Source organism: Polypterus senegalus, chromosome 3, assembly GCF_016835505.1.
Source record: "Polypterus senegalus isolate Bchr_013 chromosome 3, ASM1683550v1, whole genome shotgun sequence".
Lineage (NCBI taxonomy): Eukaryota > Metazoa > Chordata > Cladistia > Polypteriformes > Polypteridae > Polypterus > Polypterus senegalus.
Genome location: NC_053156.1, coordinates 35,572,623 through 35,586,410, shown reverse-complemented (window position 1 = coordinate 35,586,410; position 13,788 = coordinate 35,572,623).

Genomic DNA, 13,788 nt, shown 5'->3' with positions numbered 1-13,788 from the left:
TGAAAAAAGAGAAAGCTGCAGGCATGGCTGACAGAAAAGCTAATCAAAAAAGAAAAAGTGTTGAGATCAAGACAAGCCATTAGACTGTTAGACAAAGACTGGACGACTGAAAAAAACTAAAACCCTGTAGGAAGGGAACTTGTTTGTGCTTTATATCACATTTGAGCTCCTCAGTGTGCCAGACGCGCAGTTGGAATGCAATTCTGGAGGCAGGCAACCGTGGCTTCCTAGTGAGTCACATTTATAAAAATGGTGTACTGTATTCCCAAAAAAAGAGGCGCAGAATGTGGACACAACTCTACATGCAAAAGTCGAGATTTATAAATGAAAACTTGAGTGGAGAAGGTGCGTGTATTTGTGTCAACTATGACCCACGTGTATGCAACACTTCAGAGAAAGTGGTGTGAATAAGTTGTTATAATAATAATAAATTATTATATATACAGCCCCTACTTGATTGCCTAATTGACCTAAGGAGTTGGATGGCATTACATTTTCTACATTTTAATGAGAACAAGACAGAAGTCATGCTATTTAGACCCAATGGCCCCAGCGGGACCCCCTGCATCGACCCTTTCCACTGTGGCTCAATATGAGAAATCCATGATCACAAATTTAGGTGTTAAAATGGATTCTACTTCAAAACTAGATAGCCATGTGAACGCAGTGGTAAAATCTTGCTTTTTCCAGTCAAAAAATCAAGCCTGTTTTGTCTAAACGCAAACCTTGAAACAGTGATACAAGCTTTTGTAACCTCTCGCCTACATTACTGCAATGTGCTTCTTTTTGGAATTAGCCAGGCCTCCATTGCTCGCCTACAGCTGGTGCAAAATGCCATTGCTCGATTTTTAACTGATACAAGCCAGCATGAGCACGCCACCCTGATTTTGGCTTCCCTTCACTGGCTTCCAGTTCGTTTTCAAATCCATTTTAAGATCCTTGTATTTGTTTTGAAATCCTTTAATGGTTGTGCCCCATTTTATTTGTCGGAACTGCTAAATCCTTATGTAGCTCAGCAGATCAGATGCTTTTACTTGTTCCTAAGGCTCGATGCAAACTTAGAGGTGATCGGGCTTTTTCAGTTGCAACCCCAAAACTCTGGAACGATTTGCCATTGCATGTTAGGTCGGCTCCTTCACTCTTATTTACAAACACACTTTTACTCCCTGGCCTTAAACCCAGTATGATATGTTGACTATCTGTGTGCTTTTTATTATGAATTTCTTCAGCTCTTATGTGGTTATGTGTTTCTACCCTTTGGTTATTGTGTGTCTGATAGGTTGGGTTTTATTGTACAGCACTTTGGTCAACCTTGATGTTGTTTTAAAAATGTGCTTAAATAAATAAATAAATAAAACAGAAGAACAGAGAAAAAGGTTTGGGATATCCACCCCGTATACTTCAAGATTCTGGCAAGCAAAATAACAACAATAAGTCTTTACAGACGTGAGTCCAAAACAGAACTGTCTTCATGGCAGAAAGATGGCAGTTTTATAGTTGGTCGGAGGAAGTGATGTCACTGGGACCGGGACAGGAAGTGATGTTGAGAGGGCCAGGTGGGATTTCCCATGAGTGGTGTGCAGGAGAAAGGGAGAAAGGGTTAGTGCACACTGCCACCCCCTGGTCTGGTATGGAATTACCATTTTTCAAGCCATTTAGCTGGCACCCATGTGCATGGCAAATGATGACACCCTTGGTAAAGAAGAAAAAAGCACCAAACCAGCAAAAAGAGACTTCTGCACACAATAATTTGTGTCACTGAACTGTTACTATACATGAGGATCGATGTTACAAACATGTTAAACCTCAGAGTGACGACTTTTTTCATTTTTCAGAGAGCCAATGCTGCATATTTCCACTGTAGAGCCATTGTGGTTTTTTGTCAGTTTACATCGGCTACCTGTTGTTACTTCTCAGGATTACAAACCAACGGAATCCCTTGTTGTTAATAATCGTGTGAAGTAAAAACCCTGCTGTGTACAGAAGTCTCTAAATCGCATGCCCTATAGCCTATTCATAGCCTAATGGTTTGACACAACAAGGCTTGTTTGGTGCTCCTTGAATATTATTCTAACTAGCAAAATACGCGTGCTTCGCAGCAGAGAAGTAGTGTGTTAAAGAAGTTATGAAAAAGAAAAGGAAACATTTTAAAAATAATGTAACATGATTGTCAATGGAATTGTTTTGTCACTGTTATGAGTGTTGCTGTCATCAAAGATTTGATTATCAATATTTCTTTCAATCAGGTTCGTATTTGGAGGACGTGTTGTGTTCAAGTTATATTCCGTGTTTGTCAACCGTTGTAAAGATAACAGGTTTCATTCATCGAAGTGTTCACTACCCAAATCGCTAAAGGCAAGGAGGTGCGTATTTTGAACGAAAAGGGAGAAGACAGCGAAGGAGCGGAAAAGTGAGAAGGAAAACTGTTTAAATAAAGAGCTAGGAAGGTGAATAGAAAGAAGCAGCCAGCGGTAAAGCAAGGAAGTCTCAGTAATAAGGACGGTTGGGTGCACATAGAAGGTGTAATAATAGGATTGTTAAGCCTTATGATAATGTTCCCACACAGAGGAACGTGCGTCTCTCTAAACCCTCCGTGCGGAAACATTATCATAAGGCTTAACAATCCTATTATTACAGAAGGGGTGCCTGCTAATCTAAAAGGGATATTCGGACCTCACGGCTTTAGTTGTCTGTTGTGGAGCGGGCGTTTGATTTATAATATATAGCAAAATACCTGCGCTTCGCAGTGGAGATGTAGTGTGTTAAAGAAGTTATGAAAAAGAAAAGGAAACATTTTAAAAATAACTCTGTGGCGGACCGTGTATTTCACACCTAGGCCTTCAGTACTGCTCCGTCTGAATCAACCCGCCCCTCAAAAACTAATTTATGGTTATAAAAACCATTTTAATATGCAGAAATACAGCATAAAGAGCCGCTGCATTGCAGATAGATACCTACTGTAGCCACAATAAATGACTTTATTGAATAGACAAACCAGGGGTGAGCAAGTTCCTTTCTACTGCAGCTACAGCCGCGACACACATAAAAAACATCAATAATAACTGATAAACTTGCAATATTATTTAGGAAAATCACAACATTTTACTCACCAAAAATTCAGATTATTTGTAAACAGAATCCATCCTCCTCTTTTTCCTCAAAAACAGTTCAATTACTCGGTCGTACGGATTATCCGTGCGCTTCAGTTCCATCAAAAAGTCCCTTTCTATCGCCATCGAAGCTCATGCTGAAAGTCGAACCTGCCCTGTCGTATTTCTGCCATAAGTTTTAATTTCGCTTTAGGGCTGAAAATGTCCGCTCGACAGAAGCAGTGTACACAGGAATGGTCACCGCCAAACATACCAATGTGAACAGCTGCCTCATGCTCTCATTCTGATTTTTCTGATGAAGGAAGTCAAGGTGATCAGTGGGAGATTTTCCTGCAAAATCATCCATGGCATACATTACAGTCAGTTCTGTTTTTAGCCGAGACAGCCGCTCCGTGGCTATTGTGTTAAACTGGAGAAGGCTGCATGTGTGAAATTTGTATTGTATTCCCGAAACTTCTGGGGGTCGAGGAGCGTGACAAACATCAGGGTTTCGTGGTCTTGAAATCGGGTCTTTGTCTGGCAAATCATATTGTCCAGAATCCTGCCATGGAGTTGGCGGTAGTGCGCGCGATGATCTTGTGCTTGACCTCTTTGTGCGCTCGGAGCGCCTGCGATGCGTTCAGTGGCCGTAGAGTTGCTCATATCGGCTTCTATCTCACTCAACGGTGTCACAGAACTCCTTTACCCTAGCTAGACAAAACTGCACGTCCAGTTTTTTGTCCTGTAGTATTGAAAAGAGCACGTCTGAATACTCAAAAATGCCATTGAATGTGTGAAGCAAAAAACAAAACTCAAAATCATCCAGACATGCTTTAAATCCATCAGCACAGTGCACTGTGTCCTCATCATACTCGTCATGATGCTATTACACCATCCTATCCAATCAATGTGTCTGAATACGGTGACGTTGCCGTACGCCTGCTAGAGGGCCCTACTGACACCAACTCAAAATCTGATTGGTTGAAGCAACAGGTTAATTGACATTTATTTTGTGTTAGAGGGCCTGCAGAACAGATTGTGAAGGCCTCGTTGACTTTGACTCTGCCTGGCAACAAATGATGGCTGAAATGTGATTGGTTAAATGCTTTAATACGAAAATACATGTCTGGAAGCAGCACAACCATCGGAAAAGCTATGAAAGGAAGCGGACAGACTATTTGGAATTATTTAATAAGTATTCATGGACAAAATATAATTAACATCAGTTTGTGATTCACATATTTTTTTAGGCCAGCAGAGAATGCCTTGGAGGCCCTGACGGCCCACCACATTAAATGCGTCACTCGCTTCATATCGTTTTGCAGCCTTCTCAATTGTGTAATGCGTTTTTGAACAGGTTTCATTCATCGATGTGATCACTACCCAAATCGGTACTCGTGAATCTAAGATGTTTAACAGGCATTCTCGGTATTAAGTTGTGGATTTGCCTGTGAATATTTAGCGGCAGCGTGTCTATGAACGTAATTTAAACTTAAGCTTTACACCTTGCTTTTCTATTGATATGTCTACAAAGGCTTGTTCAGTGTCAGAGGGTTTCCGCAGTAGCTGCACTTATGAATATGCTAAGCACAGTCCTTCACCCGCGAATATTTAGCGGCAGCGTGTCTCCCTGACCATCTCATCTTCGTTTGCATAAGCGCAGCGAATATTTACCTTATATGGGCAGGCACTCAATTACGTGGGAGGCGTGATGATGCGGGACGCAACTCTGCCTCACATGGCGACCGAGCTGCAGGCTATGGCTGTATATATGGACGTAAGTAGGTTCCAGTTATGACCCTTACGCGTAGAATTTCGAAATGAAACCTGCCTAAATTTTGTAAGTAAGCTGTAAGGAATGAGCCTGCCAAATTTCAGCCATCTACCTACACGGGAAGTTGGAGAATTAGTGATGAGTCAGTGAGTCAGTCAGTCAGTCAGTCAGTGAGGGCTTTGCCTTTTATTAGTATAGATCATCATTTAAGAAGGAAATAAGCCTTTACGGCTGGCAGGACTTTTACTCATGATGATGGCTTACTTCATGATTTATTCTTTCAAGAACTCTCTTAAAACTATCTGCAGAGTTGGGCCAGGCATTCGAAAGTCACACTGCCCAAAATCAGACTCTGCCTGTTCACATGCAGGTCTTAACAACACTTGGCATTCTGCTAACAGGCAACTACCAGAGGGAACTGGCTGAAATGTCAGGAATATCTCAGCCAAGCTTCATCTCCATCACACCCACTGTGCTGAAATCCATGCATTGACTAACAAGGTGCTATATTCCATTTCAGCAGGCCACCATTAAAAGTTAATCTGCAGCAGTGTGTGGGCAATTGACTTCACTCATAATGCTAAAATGGCACTTACTGAAAATGAACTATAAGCAGTGACGTTCCATTAACAAACAAGTTATCTTTGATGTCCAGATGAAACTGACAGATTCTAGGGCTTGATGACTTTGGCCAACCCATGATTCATATTTATTGTGGCAAAGTAGCTTCGGGAGAAGATTTGCTGATGGTGCTGTATGTGATGGCTGACTTGCTGGTAAGGCAACTTGCTGAACCCCCTCAGTTTTTCATATGGGCTGTACAATTCATTGTAACATGTGCCAGGTGATGAAAGCTACCCGCTCAGATGCTTGCACTTTATGCCCATCATCCATGTCAAAAGGAAAGAAGAGAGACACTACAATACGCACATGCTCTTGGCACACTCAGATATGAAGATCACCGTACCACTCCTCACATGTAGGTGCTGGTGTCTTAGTGTTTTAGGTAAGAGGCTGCCCTACCAACCAATGAAGGTTTGCAGCATTGTGATGACGTGCGCTGTACTTCATAATGTGGCAGAGCATAATAATCTTCCACCCACTGACCTCATTGATATTGAGCCAGATGACTGTTTGGCTTTTTTATGATGACAAAAATCTATTAAAGCTTTTATGTATGCACATCCACACCATATGAAAACTGTAGTGCCTCATCGGCTAGATAGTGGTGTTCAGCAAGTGGGCATAATGGAATGAAGCTTGGTCAAAAAATTTCTGACTTGTTCTGTTCCCTGAAAAGCAGGTAGCCGATATACTCTGAAAAAAATAGAAAAATGTTCTTTATTGCAAATACGCAACATTGGCCCTCCTAAAATGGGAACTAAAACACAGACTGTACATAAGATTCATCTCTTTTGGTGTGAAATATTTTTGTCATTTTAACGCACATTATAAAAACGTCTCGGTAGTATAAATTACTATACACGTAAGTCATCATTTAGCTAGTTTGACTGCATTTGAGCCTCTGTTTTTGCATATGCAAGCTTTTATAAATGAGATCTCAGTGTTCAGCATTGGTCTCCATATTACAAAAAAGACAAAGCAGCACCAGAGAAACTCCAGTGAAGGGAAACTAAGCTAATTAGGAGGCAATGAGGCTATGAGGAGAGACTGAAGGAACTGAACCTTTCTCAGTTCAAGCAAATGAGATTAACATAGGAACACGATTGGAGTGTTTAAAATTATAAAAGGAATTAGTACAATGGATTGCACAACAAGAACATAAGGACACAGCTGGAAACCTGTTAATGGCATATTTTGTACAAATGTTTTCCTCATTCTAAGAACCCCAGACACAAGGAATACATGTCCAAGTAGTGTGGCCAAGAGTGGGACTTTCAGGACCTTTAGAACTTGACTTGATGTTATTTTGGACAATCTAGGTTGTGGCAGTGTTACTTAAAAAAGTACAACATCTCCCAGAAGATTGAGCAAGTGGGTCCTTTAAAAAGGAACCTGAAAGACGCAGTAAGAATCGCGATTGTCTGTTTGTTTGTTCATACACTTTTCACACTCAATTTGGTTACAACTCTTCCCTTGGATTACAGTTTCATTCTGGAAGTATGTGCTGTCCTGTGTGTGCTTGTCTATCTCATTTTGTCTTGATTGGATACGTCTTTGTCTGGGGAACGCTCCTTGTCACCTCACGCCGCATCAGGAAATGGTAGGACAAAACTTTACGTTCCTTTCAGAGGGCTGTTCACAAGGCATTTCCTTCACTCATCGATCATCGATTGCTCCTGGTTTACTGTACTGTTTTGGACATTGTCATTAGTGTTTATTGTTTGTTAATGCCGTGTTGTAATTTATTATTGCGAGAAGATCCTTTGCATACGTAGTCTTGTTTGTGTTGTGTGCTCTTTTTTTGTTATTTGATTAATATATTCATTATTATTTATTGTTCTCTCTTTGTGTGAGTGTGTATGTGCCAGGTCAAGGCTCGGTGTGTTCCTCGGTATAAAATAAACAAATCACATAAACAAATCACCATCTTCGGATGGTGTGAATCTTAGCGTCATCATGACCGCTAAGAAGTGAATAGGATGGATGGGCTAACTGAGCTGTTCTTGTTCTTGTTATATCTTTTCTAATGTTTTGAATATTGATTATCTGTTCAGTGGTCCTCTTCGCAAGCTTCCACTCTGTGATAGGAAAAAGTTTCATGTGGATCTTCAGAATATTATGCTTACAGAGGAATGTTCACATTTGAAGAAAAAAACACTATCACAGTAAGGGAATTCTAACTTTTGTTTAATATTGGATTTTATTAACAGCAAAACTGAAGCAAATGAGCACATTACATGTATGTATGGTATAGTGTAGCATATTTAATATATGAAGAATAAAGACAAGAAAAGTGTCAATGAGAACTTTTTGAAAGCAAAATGAATTCTCCTGGCCATTGTACAAAATTTGTGGAAATCTGCAATTGTGCTGGTGGACTGACAGTAGTTAACTCTGACTGCTTTTGCTTTTCCATTTGGCGGGATAAAGAAATCACTGATTTCTTAAAATTGAGTATTATACGTGTGAGACATGACACTAGGATGCTTTCAAATTCAGCATATCATTGCTGAAGGGTGAGGTGTTCAAAGTCAGCACTGTTATTAAGCTATATTGGGACAAGAATGAAGGGGGACTGTGACGATGTGGGTTCTGGCTCCACACTCCCTTTGCTATTGGAAGCACTCGAACCCAACACCGTCGATAATGTAACCGAGTGAGCTAGTCAATGGAGGCAAATGATTCCAGCAAGGGGAAGGTATACAAAAGTGCAAAAGTGCTTTTATTAAAACAGTCAACAAAAACAAAAACAGTGTTCCAATAAATAGTGCAGTACTCTCCAAGTTCTTCAATAAATAAATAAATAATCCATTAAATGAAAACGAGGAGTAAAACCAATAAATAGAAAAAACAATCCTTTAAAACCAGAGGTTAAAATGATCAGGAAGCTGTCTTTAAAAACAACAACAAATAAGCTTGGTGCTTCTTTTCTGTATGCGTCTCACCTGCTTATCCCGTACGGGCTTAGCAACAGGCAAGACGCTCTCTGCAGCTGCCCTCCTACATCACACGCTCGAGACTGGAGACCTCCCGATCCCTGGCTTCGGTCTGGCACTCATCCCAGTCCCCGAGACTTGATTACCCTCAACGGCCAGGTCGCCCACGTTGGGGATTCCATCACCAAGTCTCCCGACTTCCGCTGCCTTTTCCATGGCCTCTCTGCGGCCCGTCGCTTTCACCTTGTCACTCCCGCTACCAGATCACTCAGCGGGAGCGACATCTACACAAACACCTGGGTGTCGGCCCAACACCCAGCTTCCTCGCAGCTGCCCACGAGCGCTCGATCGCGCGCTCACCACACGCTCCGCGTGTCCGTCTCTCTCCTGCACCGCTTGCTTCCACGCTCCCTGTAACCTCTGTCCTCTCCTTTCCTTTCTCTCCGATCGATTCTCTCTTCCCGAACGTTTCTTTTCTTCCCTCTAAAACCGACTCGCGCTTCTTTTTAAAATGACGAGGGCCACAGCAGCTGCAGCATTAGCCGCGGGACAATCATGAATGTGGGCAGTTCCTCACCTGTGCACTAGGTGAGAAACGCCCACACCCTACGGATCGTCCCACGGCCCACTATGGCCCAACGTCCCCTCACTAAGCCGCGAGCACATTGATTATTTATTTAAAAATGGCCTTTACTCAACGAGCTGTGGACCCATAACACCACAGGGACTCAGTCAAGCAGAGGTCTCAATGTCTAAGTTTGGATTTCAGCCCTCTCTGGAGGTTTCATGTTCTCTCTTATCTCTGAGGGTTTTTTCCTGGTGACGATTTCTTTTTCTTTAAATAATAATAATAGTTATAATAGTATAATAATAATAAGTTGCATTTAGCGGTGACACGGTGGCACAGTGGGTAGCGCTGCCCGGGGACTACCTGCGTGGAGTTTGCATGTTCTCCCTGTGTCTGTGTGGGTTTCCTCACACAGTCCAAAGATGTGCAGGTTAGGTGCATTGGCGATTCTAAATTGTCCCTAGTGTGTGCTTGGTGTGTGCATGTGTGTGTGCCCTGTGGTGGGCTGGTGCTCTGCCCAGGGTTTGTTTCCTGCCTTGCACCCTGTGTTGGCTGGGATTGGCTCCAGCAGACCCCGTGACCCTGTAATTAGGATATAGTGGGTTGGATAATGGATGGATGGATGGAAGTTGCATTTATAGAGTGCCTTTCACTTTTCTCCCACATCCCAAAAATGTGTAGAAAGGCAATCAAATATATGAATGACTGGGTTCTGTGTTCTGGACTGGCACCCCATCCATTGCTGGTTCATGCCTTAGGCCAAGGCACTCTAGACAAATTATGGCTTCTTTCAATATTTAGAGAAAGAATGGATTTTCAGGAGTTACGTGTTCTCCTGGATATGCAGTCTAATGAAGCTAAGGAATGATCTGTGGTTTTACTGAAGAAAGGGAAGTGTAAAAGCCAGTTTTACATAAGACTTTAAGGACTAACCTATGGCTCCTACCTTCTAGGATTCTCTTCTCAGGTCTACTTGTGAGGTCACATTTGTCTTCCAACACCCTTTGTCACTTTGTAACTGATGTTCCATTATTCGTTGTCATTATAAAGACAACAGCTTGCTGTACAACATTAATTTACCTAGTTAGATACTGCGTACAAACGTTTCCATGTTCAAATCGTGCTGTATAAAATCTAAACTTGGAGTAAAGCCACGCACATTTCCACGGTAGCTCGTACCCTGTCGTACGCAAGTTCTCTGCTCAGTTTTGCAGACTGGCGGCACCCAGTGTCAAAGCAATGCTGCTGTTCCTGTGTGGTTTATCTTTCGTTTTCAGATCCTCAACCCTGACGCGGCTTTATAAATACACTGAAATTAACCGCATATTGTTTATTAGTTTAATGCATCTGATTTTAATTAACCTGTAACAATATAATGGTATACAGAATGGTCAAACTATTATAAATACAATAGCTGCTTTAGTGTTGTTACTCTCACTGCACCTTCTTCTTCTTCTTTCAGCTGCTCCTGTTAGGAGTTGCCACAGCGGATCATCTTTTTCCATATTACTCTCACTGCACCACTCAGAGCAGCTGATCAGAAAGAGAATTATCGGTATACAGCATCAAGCACACGCTGCCTCAGCCATGCTGCCTATTGAACTGCTCTCATATGGCAAACGCTTCAAAACCTTTACTGTACGGACCTCGCGGTTCAGAAACAGTTTCATCCCAAGAGCTCTAAACGCAATCAATTAGTCCATCAACTGCTCCTTATAAATACTATCAGTTTTAATATTGCACAACCTGAGACACTTTATAAAGTGCATATTTACATATGATGACGATATCATTTTTCAGATGAAATGCAGCAAAATATGTTTATTATATTATAGAGATAAAACTTTAACTTCATTTAAATAATCTATATTGTTAATAATTAAAGGACAGGGTGTTGCTACGCTAGCAAGGATCTGGCGCTCCATTTACGGATTGTTCCTGCCTCGCATTGTATGATTCACTGGGACTGTCATGAAGGATAGAATAATTAAACATGTACTATGAAGATATTTCAATGTTCCTTAAAAGTTTTGAAGAATCTGCATTCTAAGCTTACAGATGGCTTAACGTCTATTACAGAGCTGATTGTGTGACGATTGGGTATTTGGAGAAAGAAAAGGAAGGACAGGAATTGGAGGTTAGTACGTTTGAAAGAGACAGTACTGCTGCAATAAATTATTTTATCGAAGGTTGCGTACAATCACTGCGCCACCATGTCCCCATGTTTAATAACGTGCTTTAACTCCTATCATCATGAAAATGATATCAAGTATACATCTCAGTATTTTCATTATTCAGAGAGCTGTAATATCACAACTGTAATGGATTCTGTGTCCTGTCGGAGGAAGAGAAAGAACGGAAGCACGTAGTGATTCACACACACAGAGCACATGGAAGAACAAATAAAAAACAAAGCATTTAATGTGCTGCTATAGTTATGATGGGATTTGAGAAGCTAGTAAATTAAACAATTTTAAGATTAAGTTTATGATGTTCTACTTTAATGACAAAATAAACTATGTGATTAAAGTGGAAATTTTGAGATTAAACTCGACATTTTGTGCTTTTCCCCCAATGTTTGTTTTTTTTTTCTGTTCCCGAATAAGCTTTCATATGACAGTCAGATGGTAGGCTACGACTCGTCTTTTCACGGTGACTTTGATATGCGACTTCTTTTTTATTTTGGGCACTGTGTGACTTTGTGAACTTGAGGTTTCCAGTTTCTCCGACACACTATATCACTCGATCAGCTTCGTTTTCTTGTTTATACCACTGTTTAAACCAACAAATAGTACGTTTTTCCTTTGCCTCCACTTGGTATTCGCTGAAATTGTTCTATTTTTCCTAGTGGTTTTGCCAATCTCTTTTCACAGAAAGCTGAGCTTAAGGGCTATTTATATTGATTTACATATTCAAAGTGGTGTAATTCTGGGAGGAGTTGGGGCGAAACACGAGTGTTACTTTTCACGCTGATCGGGATTAATGTAGCGGAAGAATGTGGAAGTTTGCGTACACACAGATTGGATTTTTCTGTGCGTATGCACATTCCTGCTTTTGTGCTTACGTCATGTTATAGTGTGAGTTCTATGCATGGCGTTATACATGAGGCTCCAGGACTTTTGGGGTGGATGAAGCTAAGATATTCAGAGTACAGAAGTTAGAGCTCTTCAGGCCCCTGAAGCCTTCCAGTTGTTCAGATCTTACAGTGCTAAGAAGAAACTCTTCCCTTAGTTTGTTTGGACCTTGCAGACTGCTTAACATTCCCAGTGTTCCATATCATCAAAGGACTTTGCAGGTTATTTCTCCGATCATGTTGTATCACAACCTGATCGAACCTCATTGAAAATCCTGCAGAGCAGTAGTGATGAACGAAAGAATTCATGTGAAACTGAATTCATAAAAAAAACAGTGTTTCCCCACAAGTGAAATCTCCACCATAAGGACACATATTTTCATCTCGTCTGTATACTTTCTCTTCACATGCAAAAGCATGGCACAGTTTATCATGACACACAAGAGTAGGTCACAGCTAAAGAGCAAACACCTGCAAGCACTTCACTGCTGCTGCTAAAATCCAAGTGGCTGCTATTTAGGGGCTTACCGAGATGGGGAAACTGAGCGCAGATTATGTTAGCCATGGTGTTACCTGCCACTAAATGAGTGGGGTGAGGTGGAACTGGCGGTGTGAACGTGAAGGTGGGCACTGAGATGATTTTATATGGAGCCGTGGAAGGAGCTGTGGAACTTCAGGACAGTGCAGGGTGGGTGGTTGATGAAAATAAGGGCAGTTTAGGATGTGGAATAACCTTTAGTTAGCAATGTTCTTACTTAAGTCAAAATGTTTGAACAATCCACAAAATCTCATCTTGATGAGTTTCATATTTCATAGTTGTGCGAAGTAAATTTTAGGAGCAATTTCATAAAACTGTTTACAAAATGAAAGTGGGGTTTCGCTCACCATTACAGACCGGGCACTACTGAAATCATAGAGAGTTTAGGACTATGTACTGTATATGTAATCCATGTAAGAAATCTACAAAAGTTACGTGCATTTGAAGTTAACCAGTGTTTTGAAGTTCATCTATATGTTCGATCTGCTCAAACTGTGGAGTGGCCAGACGTGTTTTAAGTTAACAAGGCCAACATGAAAACACAATACATACATAGCTAATTGGTTTTGGGTATCCTAAAGCTAAGAATAATGTTTTTGAACATTACTACTCTGTTACAGTGTAATAGAGAGCACCATGGTGACACAACGGTTAGCACTGATACCTTGTATTTCCTGTCTTTGAAACCACAAACCAGTTGCTGCCTATAATTATGTATTCCACCCATTCAACCATTCTCTGGACTCCCTTTTTCTAGAAAGTTCTCTGGGCACTGTGGCATGGTGGTGGTCATCTCATTTCATCCAAGTTATGCCTGCTGCCCTCCTCACTGACCTTCTTCCCTCCCCAGAAGTGTCACAGTGCAAGTTCATGATAGCACCAAGTCTTCCCACCTGAAGCTTCCTTCCTTCAAATCCAGCATCTTCTTGCCATCTGTGTGGAGTCTGCATGCTCTCTTCTTGTCTCTGGGTTTTTATCTCATGGTCAGCCCCATTCCAAAAATGTTAATGTCTGATTAAATGGTTATATTAACCCCTTGTGAAAATAGGTGGTCACTTGAATGGACTAAATACTGTCCTTTGGCCTGCTGCATCTCTGGTATCAATTTCACCCACTTCTGTCACAAGGAATCTTCCCTTCAGCCAACTTTAATGGGTTGAAACCTCACCATCCACTGAATTAGGAC